At 35.0% G+C, this 13,992-nt stretch overlaps 1 protein-coding gene and 2 pseudogenes across 1 annotated transcript in view; all 3 read right to left on the reverse strand.

The window, feature by feature from the left end:
* LOC129010826 (taste receptor type 2 member 43) overlaps positions 1-1,566 on the reverse strand; it is a 68,722-nt gene extending 67,156 nt beyond the window's left edge. Inside the window, exon 1 of the mRNA XM_063672432.1 lies at positions 1,484-1,566. The gene's annotated coding sequence lies outside the window, so the exon portion shown is untranslated. The remainder of the gene's footprint in view (positions 1-1,483) is intronic.
* The window catches only part of LOC134740356 (taste receptor type 2 member 64-like), a 39,511-nt pseudogene extending 37,945 nt beyond the window's left edge, over positions 1-1,566 (reverse strand).
* Positions 1,567-2,981: 1,415 nt separating this feature from the next.
* On the reverse strand, positions 2,982-4,194 carry LOC129009939 (taste receptor type 2 member 19-like; annotated as a pseudogene).
* Between the last annotated feature and the right edge of the window lie 9,798 nt (positions 4,195-13,992).

Genomic DNA, 13,992 nt, shown 5'->3' on the forward strand with positions numbered 1-13,992 from the left:
TATAGACCTACTATGTATCCACAAAACTTAAAAATACATTTAAAAAAAGAAATTCCTAAACTCCCTATATCTGTTTACTGATAAGGTAAACTAATATGCCCACATAATGTTAAAATACCAAAAAAAATAAAATTCTGTTTTCAAACAAACTGAATACAAATTATGAAAAATTCCACATATTGACAGTAATTATTTTCTGTAGCCTATCAGCTTAAATTTAATTTCCAAGATTCCTAGTTCAATTTAAGACCTTAGACTAATATTAAATTCAGTGACTTCGTGAAAATCTTTGGATAATTTCTAGTTAAGATGGAATACTGAAATGCGGTCACCAATCACAGGTTATATAAATAAATAAATGTAATTTTTATTCTTATATTTTATGGAGTGGCTATTTGTTTGGATTACATTAACAAACATGGGAGTTTTGTATGCCAATTCAAGCAAGTGTTAAAAAGGTTGTATATGACTATAGAAAGTTGTAATATATGTGCTTGAGAATTTTGCACATCTGCCAAAATAGTTACTTTTAATAGTCCTCAATTACATAACCTCCAGTTTTCTCTTTGAAAGAGAATTACTTTGATTAATGTAATGAATAAAAGTAGGAGTTAGAACCATGGTAGAAACAAGAATGGACAAGGAACATGACTGTTATGAAAGGTAATGGAATGCAGTTTGGGTTTTCAAGAAAAGAGTATCTTTGCCTAAAGTAATGTGTTTTGTTGCTATTTCTGTCCTCACTGTGCTTGATGATAACTGAAATCTCAGTTTTATTATTTTAGCTGGGCTACATGAAGTCTGCCATATACATGTGTGGTGTAGGGACCAGACAAAGCTTTGGATAGTTTATAGTCAGAAGTTGGGGCTCCCCTTTTCTGGCCTTCTCCTTTCTCAGATATTCTCCTGACCTCCTGCTGCTCATGTTACCCTAAATTCAGTCCTCTGTTACTTCAACCCAGTAAGTCTACAGCTTTTCTACTGATGTTTTAGTCCTCTGCCTGGTGCACACTAGGGCCAGCTATAAAATCAGAAAATTCACTCCTTGCTATTCCCTTCTTCCAAGTGTCAACCGCTCTTCAGTATCTGCCTATTTTGTTCATTCTCCATTGCCTTCAGGTGGCTGGGTTTTTTTTAATATTTTATCCAGAATTTATAGAAAGTATCTGTGGGAGGTTTGGTCCTATGGGTGTTATTTGATCATTAGTGTAAGCAAAAAATTTTGTGCATATATTTTTACTGCTTATCATGTTTTCCTTTTTCTTTGGCCCACTATTTCATGTAGAATAGACTGACAGTCATTAGTTTTACAGCTTAGTCCACAGACTCTGAATTATAGAGAACGGCTCATGATGGAATGGAGGGGAATATTGGCAACGTCTAGAGATCACACATTTTTATCAGGATGAAATTGGAAAAGGGAGCACATTTCTAAATCATCAAGATTGGTGGTTTGAAAACACGTCCAAGTACTTCGACATACCTCATATGAATAGATGTAGTCTTACTCCCCTTCTCTTCAAAACAGGCCTTCATGATGTGTTTTAGTAAATTGTATGTCTCTGAACTGACAAAGAAGAAGTTCCAAGGTTTAAAAAGCTGCACCTTCTTGTCACATGTGCCCTTGGCACCTTGAGCCAAATGCTGGAGAAACTACCTAGAGAAACAAAATAAAAATAGAAAGAGATGCCTAAGGAGCCTCAGCTCACTGCCCACCCCCAATAAAACATATCATTAATACATTTCCTATCATCAATATAGAGATTTCACAGATAATTTTTAATATTTGCAGAATGTTTCATTCAGTTATGATCTATAGTTCCTATACCCTCTTTACATTTAGCTTTTTTTAAGAGAGGGAATATTTGAATTATTTTGAGGAATATTAGGAATGGGAGACAAAGGAGATAATTGGAAATTCAGGGGCTCAGAGGTGGCTAAGCAAATTGAATGGAAATACTTGACATGAGATGTCAACTTCAAAAAAGGCTTTCTTTAATTAAAACGTGGAAGAAATCTCTTTTCTAACTACACATAAAAAACTATAACAGCACTGAAATGATCATGATCATGTTTCTTCATTCCTATTATACAAACGATTTTTCTTTCTAAGCTATTCACATACTGGTTTAAATCTAGTATTCTTTAGTACTGTTTTTGGTATACATACACAAAATTTACTCTACGTATGTTTGTCACTCAAATTTAATTGTGTGCATCATTATCTAACAACATAAGAATTCATAATGAAATAAAACCTACCCCAAAGATACATTCTCATCATTGATTTAGAGTTGAATGTCTTTACCATCCAAAAAATTAGATGTTCAAACAGTGATAGTTAAGTTCATATATGTGGTACAAATTACAATGGAAAACAGCAATAATTTCCTGATAAAAGCTGTATGTTCTTAATTATAAATAGAGATAATAAATTCTTCAAGTGAAATATCATACAATAAACTATCATATAATAAACATACATATATATGTGAAATGTACTCGGCTTCATAATTTATGGTCAATGTTGTTATTCATACACATGCACACATATACACATATATATGTATATATACACACTTATATGTATATATAGACACATACATATATATGTATATATGTATATACATATATACATATACATATGTTTGTGTATACATAACATACATATGTATATATGTATGTTATATACATAAACATATGTATATAAACATACATATGTATATACACATATGTATATAAACATACATATGTATATACACATATGTATATATTCATACATATACATATGTATATATATACACATATGTGTATATATATGACTTTTCTAGGTATCTGTTTTGAAATTACTGAAATACATACACTGTGGAAAAACTGATAGAAATACAAAATGTTCCAGATGTCATCAGTTTGTTTTCAGCTAGAAGACACACGATGCTCCCCTTGTGAATCTATGGAGTTGAGGGTTTCTGTTCTTTCACTCAGAATGTCACCTGACACAAAACTGAAAGAAAGGTCTGTTTTAGCTTCCTACTTCTCATAATCAGGATGAATGAGTGGAATGAAGCCTACATGATTGCAAGAGTTTGGCAAAGTAGGAATACAAGATTGCTCTGCTGTGTCCTAGGATTCCAAGTTCATGTGATTAACACAGAAAGTAAATGGCAAATAACATGAGGAAGGAGGTCTCAGTTTGCAAAGGTTCTATGTGGACCTTGGTGCTGAGATCTTGAGATCCTTTGCCATGGAGCTGCATCTTCTTGAGATGTTTACATGGAGAGCAGATTAACAGCAGAAAAGATATTAGAGTCAGAGTGAAGGATACGAGGTTTGCTAGCGTGCTTGCAGTCAAGTTTGAAAGGTGTATTGCATTCCTCAATTTGATCTTCCAAGTCACATTTCCTTCATATTCTTTTGTCCACACACTGTCATCCATGGTTACCATAGAAAGATTACAAATCAAAAATACTAAAGACCCCAACAGTATCACCAAAGCAACATTCTTAATTCTCTTCTTTAGGTGGAGAAAAATAAGGTTGGAGAAATTGGCAATCTTGAGCAAATAAAATACGCTGAGGCTAGTAGCAAGCCAGATGCTGAAATGGTTGATTGTTGCCAAGACATTAGAAGCAACAATTCTTACTTCTAAACTATATAAAGGTGAATTAAACACAGTTGCATACAAATATAATAATATGACCCAGAACAAACCAATCTTTTTTTCTTTTTTTGAGACGGAGTCTTGCTCTTTTGCCCAAGCTGGAGTGCAGTGGCACGATCTCGGCTCACTGCAAATTTTGCCTCCTGGGTTCACACCATTCTCCTGCCTCAGCCTCCAGAGTAGCTGGGAATAGAGGCGCAAGCTGCCACGCCTGGCTAATTTTTTTTTGTATTTTTAGTAGAGACGGGATTTCACCATGTTAGCCAGGATGGTCTCCATCCCTTGACCTCGTGATCCGCCCTCCTTGGCCTCCCAAAGTGCTGGGATTACAGGTGTGAGCCACCACGCATGGCCCAGAGCAAACCAATTCTGGAGACCACCAGAGCAGTGACAATTTGGTCAGCTGAGGAAATCTTTCATGTCTTAATCCAGTCAATGACATTAACTAGAGCTATGAAGCCATTGGCAACATTTTCAAGAACAAATGCAAACACTACCAGAATTGATAAAATGATGAGCAGAACACACATCATGTTTGAACAAAAAAAGAGAAAGAAAAAATGCAGGCTTAATAACACTGGTTGTGATTCCTTTAATATCCAGACCTTAACTTCGATAAACACTTGATTATTAAATGTGTAATAACATTTGGGCCTTTAAATTATGTGACTAATGTCAACAGGAAAGCATCAGCATGTGCTAATAGATGAGTTCAAAGCTGCCTTTATAGAAGTAGAAAATATTATTCTCAAAACAGCTCAAATTCACTCCTCTTCATATATTGTCTGTCTTGCTATATGCTGAAATTTTTTATACTGAGGGTGAAGTGAAAAGTGAATTCTCTTAGTATGCAAATAAAGGCATATTCTTTTTCATTGTTTTGCAATTTTCTTCCTTGTTTAACCTCTCCATAATTTGTATCCAGCATCTTCAGTTGTTACATAGGGAAGTTTGTAAAACCCGATATATATATCATACAGTAAATGTCTAAATTGTTTAAGGAGCTTGGTCATAACTATGATCATACTAATATGGATTTATTTTTATGCGACATTTAAATACCAGATTCTAAACCTTTTATCAAAATCATCCAAGGTTATCTTGGAAAGCCCTGGGAGGCCGATAAACCTTAAAATCTGGTTTCTGAACACCAATAAATTTATATGACATTACTGTTAATAAGCTCCTAAACAGACAGACATACATGCGCTCACACCCTTAGGGTATGGAAGGAATTATTTTCTTATAATTCCCAAAATGAAAAACGAGTTTCCAGAAGGTCATCCAGGTGGTATTAGTCCTATGTTCCCACTCAGGGTTGTCAGACAATGAATAATATTTATCAAACGAGTTTCTCATGCTTAGGTCTTTGGTAAATTTACTCTCAAGTCTGTTTTTTGTTAGAATATTAATTATTTAATTAAAATATTCAGAAAAAACTACTTTAAAGTTCATATGGAACCAAAAAAGAGCCCGCATCGCCAAGTCAATCCTAAGCCAAAAGAACAAAGCTGGAGGCATCACACTACCTGACTTCAAACTATACTACAAGGCTACAGTAACCAAAACAGCATGGTACTGGTACCAAAACAGAGATATAGATCAATGGAACAGAACAGAGACCTCAGAAATAATGCCACATATCTACAAGTATCTGATCTTTGACAAACCTGACAAAAACAAGAAATGGGGAAAGGATTCCCTATTTAATAAATGGTGCTGGGAAAACTGGCTAGCCATATGTAGAAAGCTGAAACTGGATCCCTTCCTTACACCTTATACAAAAATCAATTCAAGATGGATTAAAGACTTAAATGTTAGACCTAAAACCATAAAAACCCTAGAAGAAAACCTAGGCATTACCATTCAGGACATAGGCACGGGCAAGGACTTCATGTCTAAAACACCAAAAGCAATGGCAACAAAAGCCAAAATTGACAAATGGGATCTAATTAAACTCAAGAGCTTCTGCACAGCAAAAGAAACTACCATCAGATTGAACAGGCAACCTACAAAATGGGAGAAAATTTTCGCAACCTACTCATCTGACAAAGGGCTAATATCCAGAATCTACAATGAACGCAAACAAATTTACAAGAAAAAAACAAACAACCCCATCAAAAAGTGGGCGAAGGACATGAACAGACACTTCTCAAAAGAAGACATTTATGCAGCCAAAAAACACATGAAAAAATGCTCACCATCACTGGCCATCAGAGAAATGCAAATCAAAACCACAATGAGATACCATCTCACACCAGTTAGAATGGCAATCATTAAAAAGTCAGGAAACAACAGGTGCTGGAGAGGATGTGGAGAAATAGGAACACTTTTACACTGTTGGTGGGACTGTAAACTAGTTCAACCCTTGTGGAAGTCAGTGTGGCGATTCCTCAGGGATCTAGAACTACAAATTCCATTCGACCCAGCCATCCCATTACTGGGTGTATACCCAAAGGACTATAAATCATGCTGCTATAAAGACACATGCACACGTATGTTTATTGTGGCATTATTCACAATAGCAAAGACTTGGAACCAACCCAAATGTCCAACAATGATAGACTGGATTAAGAAAATGTGGCACATATACACCATGGAATACTATGCAGCCATAAAAAATGATGAGTTCACGTCCTTTGTAGAGACATGGATGAAATTGGAAATCATCATTCTCAGTAAACTATCGCAAGAACAAAAAACCAAACACCGCATATTCTCACTCATAGGTGGGAATTGAACAATGAGAACACATGGACACAGGAAGGGGAACATCACACTCGGGACTGTTGTGGGGTGGGGGGAGGGGGGAGGGATAGCATTGGGAGATATACCTAATGCTAGATGACGAGTTGGTGGGTGCAGCGCACCAGCATGGCACATGTATACATATGTAACTTACCTGCACATTGCGCACATGTACCATAAAACCTAAAGTATAATAATAATAATAATAATAATAATAATAATAATAAAAGAAAAAAAAATAATAATAAAAAAAAAAATATTCAGCAATTTTGTAAATACTTCTAAGTACTCTACTCTTTGTCACATAATCCTGCAGTGTCCTCCCACCACAGGCAGGGTGACTACCTTGATCTTTGACTCTGAATTCACTCCTGTAACTTGCTTCAGTGAACAGGAAATTAGTAGACTTTACACAGAGATTTAAGATAGCATCCACATTGGAGTTTCTTGCTCTTTTCCATTTACCATGAGGACATCATCTGGCTAGTACACTGTTCCCAGAAGAAGAATGAGAAACTAACAGAGTCAGAATGCCACTGCCTGATCTAGCCTAAATCAGCAGAACTCTATCTTCCAGATGCAGTACGTGGCCCTTCTCTAGTCACCGAGAGCCCTCCACCAAACCCAGCTTAGAAAAATGAAATCCAAAGACATATGAGATACAAATATCTAATGTAGTTTTGGAGGATTTTCTCTTGCAGAAAAACATAAGTGATATAGGTATTCTGCTAAACCAAGAGTGTGGGAAATATGTCCACACTTGTGTCAGGAATTCAGGATTCAAGGGAAAAATAGTTGGGGAATGTCAAAGTTTTGTCATATGAAGTCGATAATTAAACCTAAAAGAAAAACCTATTGAAAGATGTGAGGTTGGCAGGAAACATCATGTCAAATTTCCAAAAGTTGCGACTAAAATCAGAAAGTTTCTACTTAAAATCGCTTAGAGTTATACATGAATGTATACAAATAGTGGATTTTTCCCTTCAGTATATAATGAGCAGGGTAATAATAATTTTCATGGAACATTTCTCCTAATTAATAATTTTCACATTATAACTAGACTACACACTTAGAAATGGGCCAAAACAAAAATGGAAAACATAGCAATGTGTCATAAACACTCATGTAACCATTACGTAGGGCAAGACATGGAACATTGCTAAGAGCCTAGGTTTACCTCCATGCCACTTTCCAATCCCCTACTCCTTTCTTCACACCTCTTGTGATAAGCAACATCCATAATTTATAATGATCATTTTTTTTATTTTCTTTATACTTTACAAACAAAGCATGCAACCCTAAACTCAATAGCTTGGTTTGGTCTGCTTTGAACTGTGTATAGGTGCAATCCTATGTGTCCTTATTCATGGCTTCCTGGACTCAACATTATGTATCTGAAATTTAATCACATAGTTGCATGTACATGTGATTCATTTATTTTCACTTCTCTATATTTTTCCATTTTATGATTTTACTGTAATTATTTATCCATCTTTATTTGATATATATTTGGGCACCTTATTTTTGAGCTATTATTAATAATGCTACAATGAACATTCATTCTTTCACATATCATTTGCTACAATTCCTTTGTGTATATATATCTGGGTGTAGATTTATAGGGTCCTAGATTACGATATTCAAATTCTACTCACAGACATAGAAAAGCCCAAAACATAGTTTGACTAAGTTTATTCCTGTCACTTTATCTCCAATCTCTTTATTGCTATTTGCATATATCTTATCGATTATACAATTAATCCAACAAGACACTATTGTTTTCTACAGGCAACATTTCTTTAGAATTACACACTTATTTTTCATTGTCATTAATTTTATTGCTTCTTGCATGTTCAGCTTTGTATTTTCAGTACAACTTTGTATTTTCTCTTGCTCTATTTTCTCTCCTCTAATCTTACAGAACTACAGAAGTATGTTACATATTCCAATTGTAGCATGAATTTATTACCCTCTAGTCTTATATTTTCCATCTCTTTCTCTCTATGCTTCATTCTGTGCAGCTATCTTCCAATTCACTAATTATCTCTTCTACTTCATCTAACTAGTTAACTCTATGTATTGGGTTCTCAATATTGATAATTCATTTTTTAATCTTCTTGTTTTAGTGTTCAGAATAATCTTTTATTATCTTTCCATAAATTATTTTCTACAGGGAAACTGAACAAACTAATCTTAATGCCATGTTCTTTTTAAAAGTGTTTTTGATTTTTGGGTATTTTGTGTTCTGTTTTAGTATGTTAGAAATGAAAATGGTAACAAATTTCTTCTTTTCCCAACACTTTGGTCAAAGAAAAGAATAAAAGCTTCATCTTGGAATTTACCTTCAATTTGAAAGAAACTGGAAATTAAGTTCATGTGAGTAGTTTTTTTGGGATAGTAGCTTGTCTGTTGCTGGGTCCTCGCCACAAAATCTCCTCAAAAGGAAACTCAATGAGTAGCAGTGGATTTCAAAATATCATTGCAATAGATAAAATATAGTTCATCAACCACAGCTACATCATTGTATTCCATGAATTAATTTTCACTTTGCTTATGTTGTAGAAATGGGGCTCTGTGCCTTTGAACTCCATCATTACCTACATGAAACACAGAAGATGTTGGGGAGGGCTTACTTCTTTGATTTATTTAGCTCTAAAATCCTCTCTTTAGAAATAAGAGCTTGATCATGAAATGGTTTATTTATTTTTCTTATTAAGCAATTTTACTTATACTAAAATCAAAATCTTTTTATAGTGTTCCTTGGATTAGTTTAATATTATCTATAATTGTTTTCTTAAGCAATGTATTTTAAACTGCACTACACTTAACTTTCTAAATCTAAATGTATTCAACTTGACTTGAACTTTGCTGTTTACTAATGTAACTTTCCCACAATGTTATCTCTTAGAAATTACATAAATGTTGCCCAAATTATGTATGTAAATATTTCAAAAATAAATCATTTAATAAGATAGATGTAAATGTAGATGATGATAATAACGATGATGATGTCAGCTAAAAGGGAGAATGTTATTTAATAAATGTGATTTGGTTCTCTTTTCAATGTACTAGAGGTAAGGGTGGTGGGAGAACACTATTATTCCTTCTCATGGAATTTTACGATTTTTTTTTTTTTTTTTTTTGACATGGAGTTTCACTCTTGTCACCTAGGCTGGAGTTCAATGGCACAATCTTGGCTCACTGCAGCCTCTGCCTCCCTAATTCAATTGATTATCCTGCCTCGGCCTCCCAAGTAGCTGGGATTACAGGTGCCCGCCACCACACCCAGCTAATTTTTGTATTTTTAGTAGAGATGGGGTTTCACCATATTGGCCAGGCTGGTCTGGAAATCCTGACCTCAGGTGATCCACCAGCCTCAGCCTCCCAGAGTGCTGGGATTACAGGCATGAGCCCCTGTGCCCGGCACGATTCTTGTATCATTCTCCACATCAGGCCTAAACAAATGCCCTCACATAATATTTCATCAAGATTGACATAAAACCAACACATTTCCAATGATTTACTTGCTATTTTTTTTTCATTTACCACATTCTAAAAATTACAGTAAAATTGACCTCCAGCAAAGAATACTCACTTGTTGGCTGTTTAATTTTGTTCCACTTTCATATGAACTTACACAAATACTCTTTGCAATTATAGAGTGAATAAGCTTCATTTCATCTTTTAATAGCATCATTACCAAGTTAAATTCTCTTGACTGCTTATTTACATTCTCAGCTACTGTCACAATATCTGGGTGATTTTATTATAGCAGTCCAAGTAGTTACACTATATATGTTTTATGCCTTAACAAAATTACCTTTCTACTAATTCTTCTCTAATATTCCAAAAATTTGTAGTATCAAAATATTTTTCCTCACACATGTGTACACATGCATGGTATTATAATCTTTGAATGGTAAAAATATGTGTATAATTATTTCATTTAGGGATAAATTTAGAAAATTGTCCTGTATATTTAATATCTATATTACTATAATATATTGGAAATTCACTAATTTCTGCCACTTTGAAATGTTGTAACCATAAATATTTAAATTGGAAATAAGAAAAAAAGGTGTCTAGCAAAATATAGATGTGCAAAATCTGATGTTTCAAAATAAGAATAACTTTAAGAGTGTGGAGGTAGACTTCTTGCTTATCTCTTCCTTTTTAAAATTAAAGTTAAGTTTAAAATTTTATCTTGGATTTCTTACTATCATAATGCTCTATTCTTCTTTATTCAGCAAAATTTCTAATTACCATGGTGTCTATAAGAATATGTTTTTTCAGCTTATTTTATATTCATTCATTATATGATTCTGCTTTTTAAATATTTTCATTACTGTGAAACATAACATATATACAAAGTAATAAAGCCTAAATGTACAGTAAAGGAAAAAATTAGAGCATTAAGAGTCATGTTACCACATCATGGTCATAAAGTAGAATTTACCAGCAATCCAGACACTCCCCATATATGCCTTCTAGTTGATATCATTTCCCTTTTGTTTCCTCCGTCCCTACTATCCCAATTGTTACAATAATCACTCTTAGGTCTCACTTTAGAATTTCGACAACAATGTAATAAATTGCAATTCATTAAAAATATATTTTTGTAAACTTTATATAAATGGAATTATACGGAATCATTTTTCCATCTTAATATCTCTCATATCTATGTAGTTCAAATTTGTTCATTTTCCTTTTTATTTATATTCTTTGTAAATGTCTCTCTAGTTGGTTCATTTTGATTGCTGTATAGTATTCTATTGTACAAGTATGCCATAATTTATTTATCCATCTGAGCACCGATGGACATTTGAGAGACTTCTCAACTTTAGCAATTAAAACTCAGTGATATGCATGTCTGTGTATATGTATTCTGATAAGAGTGCAATAGTGGGTCTTCAGATGTGATTCATCATCCTAATCAGATAATGCCATACTCAAAAGTAATTGCACTGATTTACAATTCAAGGATTACAATCCTAGAGTGTAATTGTACTAGACATATTTCCTTTAACCAAACATTATGTCAAATGACTTTGGGAAAATATGATTAGTTAACAATATACTGTAAGGCAAATTTTAGCACTGTTTAACAACTCATTAAAAGGACTCAAAGAAAATAATATGTTGAAATATCAAAACAGTCTATAAGCCTAATGAAGGTGCCCATGGGAAAATACGAACTCTACTATTACTGTTATGGAAAATAATGATGAGTAGTAAACATACGATGTCCGAATTTTTTTAAGGCAGGCCTAATATCAATGGACAAGATTCCCTTTAAGGTCCTGACCTTAATTTCTATGTGCTCCTGATTTCTGACTTTGCAGTAACTTTCTTGTTCCTTTTAAATTCTCTGGCTAATGTCAAACAGGAAAGCACCGGGGAATGCTATTGAATGAGTTCAAGGCTGTCTTAATGGAAAACATGATAATTTCCAAAACAGCTCAAATTAACTCCTATTCGAATACTATATGCTTGTTATAAGATAAAATTTTTCATACTGATGTTGATGTGAAAGCCGAATTCTCATTTGCTAGCATGCAAATCAAGTCATATACTTAATCACCATTTTGCAATTTTTTCCTTGTCTAATGTCTCCATAATCTGCGTTCAGCAATGTGAATTGTTAGGGAAATTTTCCAACCTAATACATAAATCATACATTGGATGGCTACAGTGTTATATGTAGCTTGGTCAAAACTAGAATCACGACCACTGTTGATTCATTTTTTCAATGCCAGATTTATGGAGAGCGAATCCCAACTTTTCCTACCAAAACATCCAAGGTTTTCTTGGGAAGCCCAGGAAGGCCAATATTCCTTAAAAACTGATTACTGCTAACTAATAATTTTGTACAAATTATTGTTAACAAGCTCATTAACACAAACACATTCACACACACACACACACACACACACACACCCCTCATGGTTTGGAAAAATTACTGTCCTATAATTTCTAAAATGAAAATTAATTTTTTTACTCGGGCCTTTCGGCCCATTTTCAATGTTTATCAAACTTAATCTCTAAGGCTTAGGCCTTTAACTAAATTATTCTCTTGAGAATACTTAAATATTAGTTATTTAATTAAAATACTCAACTATTTTGGCCGGACACAGTGGCTCACGCCTGTAATCCCAGCACTTTGGGAGGCCGAGGCGGGCTGATCACGAGGTCAGGAGATCGAGACCTTCCTGGCTAACACTGTGAAACCCCGTCTCTACTAAAAATACAAAACCAAAATTAGCCGGGCATGGTGGCGGGAGCCTGTAGTCTCAGCTACTCAGGAGGCTGAGGCCGGAGAATGGTGTGAACCCGGGAGGCGGAGCTTGCAGTGAGCCGAGATGCCACCACTGCACTCTAGCCTGGGTGACAGAGTGAGACTCCGTCTCAAAAAAAAAAGAAAAAGAAAAAAGAAAAACCTCAACAATTTTATAACTATTCCTTGGGCACTTAAAAAAACATGTTTTCCACAGAAGAATTTACACTTCTCTGTGTATGAATATTCACTTTTACTTTTCTCTATTTATTTTTGATTACTTATTGATTTATGATGAATAGATGTTAAAATCAGTCTCCAATCCTGGATTTTGTTTCTTTTCACTTTTTATAGCATAACTGTTTCTAAGAGGGGATCTTGGAGTCAGACTGCCAGGACAGGAAACCAGATTCCCTGCTTGGTATAGCTGTGCTCTGAGACTCCATTTTCCAACTACTCCTGCTTCAGTATAATCACCTATAAAAAGCGGGCGCGGTGGCTCATGGCTGTAATCCCAGCACTTTGGGAGGCCAAGGCAGGTGGATCACCTGCGGTCAGGAGTTCAAATCCAGTATGGCCAACATGGTGAAACCCTGTCTCCACTAAAAATATAAAAATTAGCCAGGTGGTGGAGGCACGCACCTATAATCCCAGCCACTCGGTGACTGCAGCAGGAGAATCATTTGAACCCAGAAGGCGAAGGTTATAGTTAGTCGAGATCACGCCACTGCACTCTAGCCTGAAAGACAGAGCGAAACTCCATCTCAAAATAACAACAACAAAAAGGAGATGATAATAAAACTTTCTTTGGTTAGTTTCGTTAGGAGTTAATATGCTATTTGTGTAACTACTTTCAATTTTACCTGTTTGCTATAGGCAGGAACCAAAGATTGTTAATTATTGATTTGATACTGTTTTTCTTGATATTTGACACCAGTGAGAACTTGCACTTTTTTTTTTCTTCTGAGACAGCATCTCCCTCTATTACCCAAGCTGGAGTACAGTGGCACGATCATAGCCCACTGCAGCCTGGAACTCCTGGGCTCAAGCAATCCTCCTGCCTCAGCTTCTGAAGTACTTGGAACTATAGGCATGTACCACCATGCCAGTTAATTTTTTAAATTTTTTGTAGAGACGGAGTTTCCATATGCTGCACAGGGAACTCCTCCTCTCAAGGGATCTTCCCACCTTGGCCTCCCAAAGTACTAGGACTACAGGCATGAGCCATCACATCCAGCCAGCAGTGGGAGTTCTTGAAGGTCAGATGCTACCTAGAGCTTCGGCTCATGTCCATCCCAAGGTGGAGCTA

The sequence above is a fragment of the Pongo pygmaeus genome, chromosome 10 (genome assembly GCF_028885625.2).
Source record: "Pongo pygmaeus isolate AG05252 chromosome 10, NHGRI_mPonPyg2-v2.0_pri, whole genome shotgun sequence".
Taxonomy (NCBI): domain Eukaryota; kingdom Metazoa; phylum Chordata; class Mammalia; order Primates; family Hominidae; genus Pongo; species Pongo pygmaeus.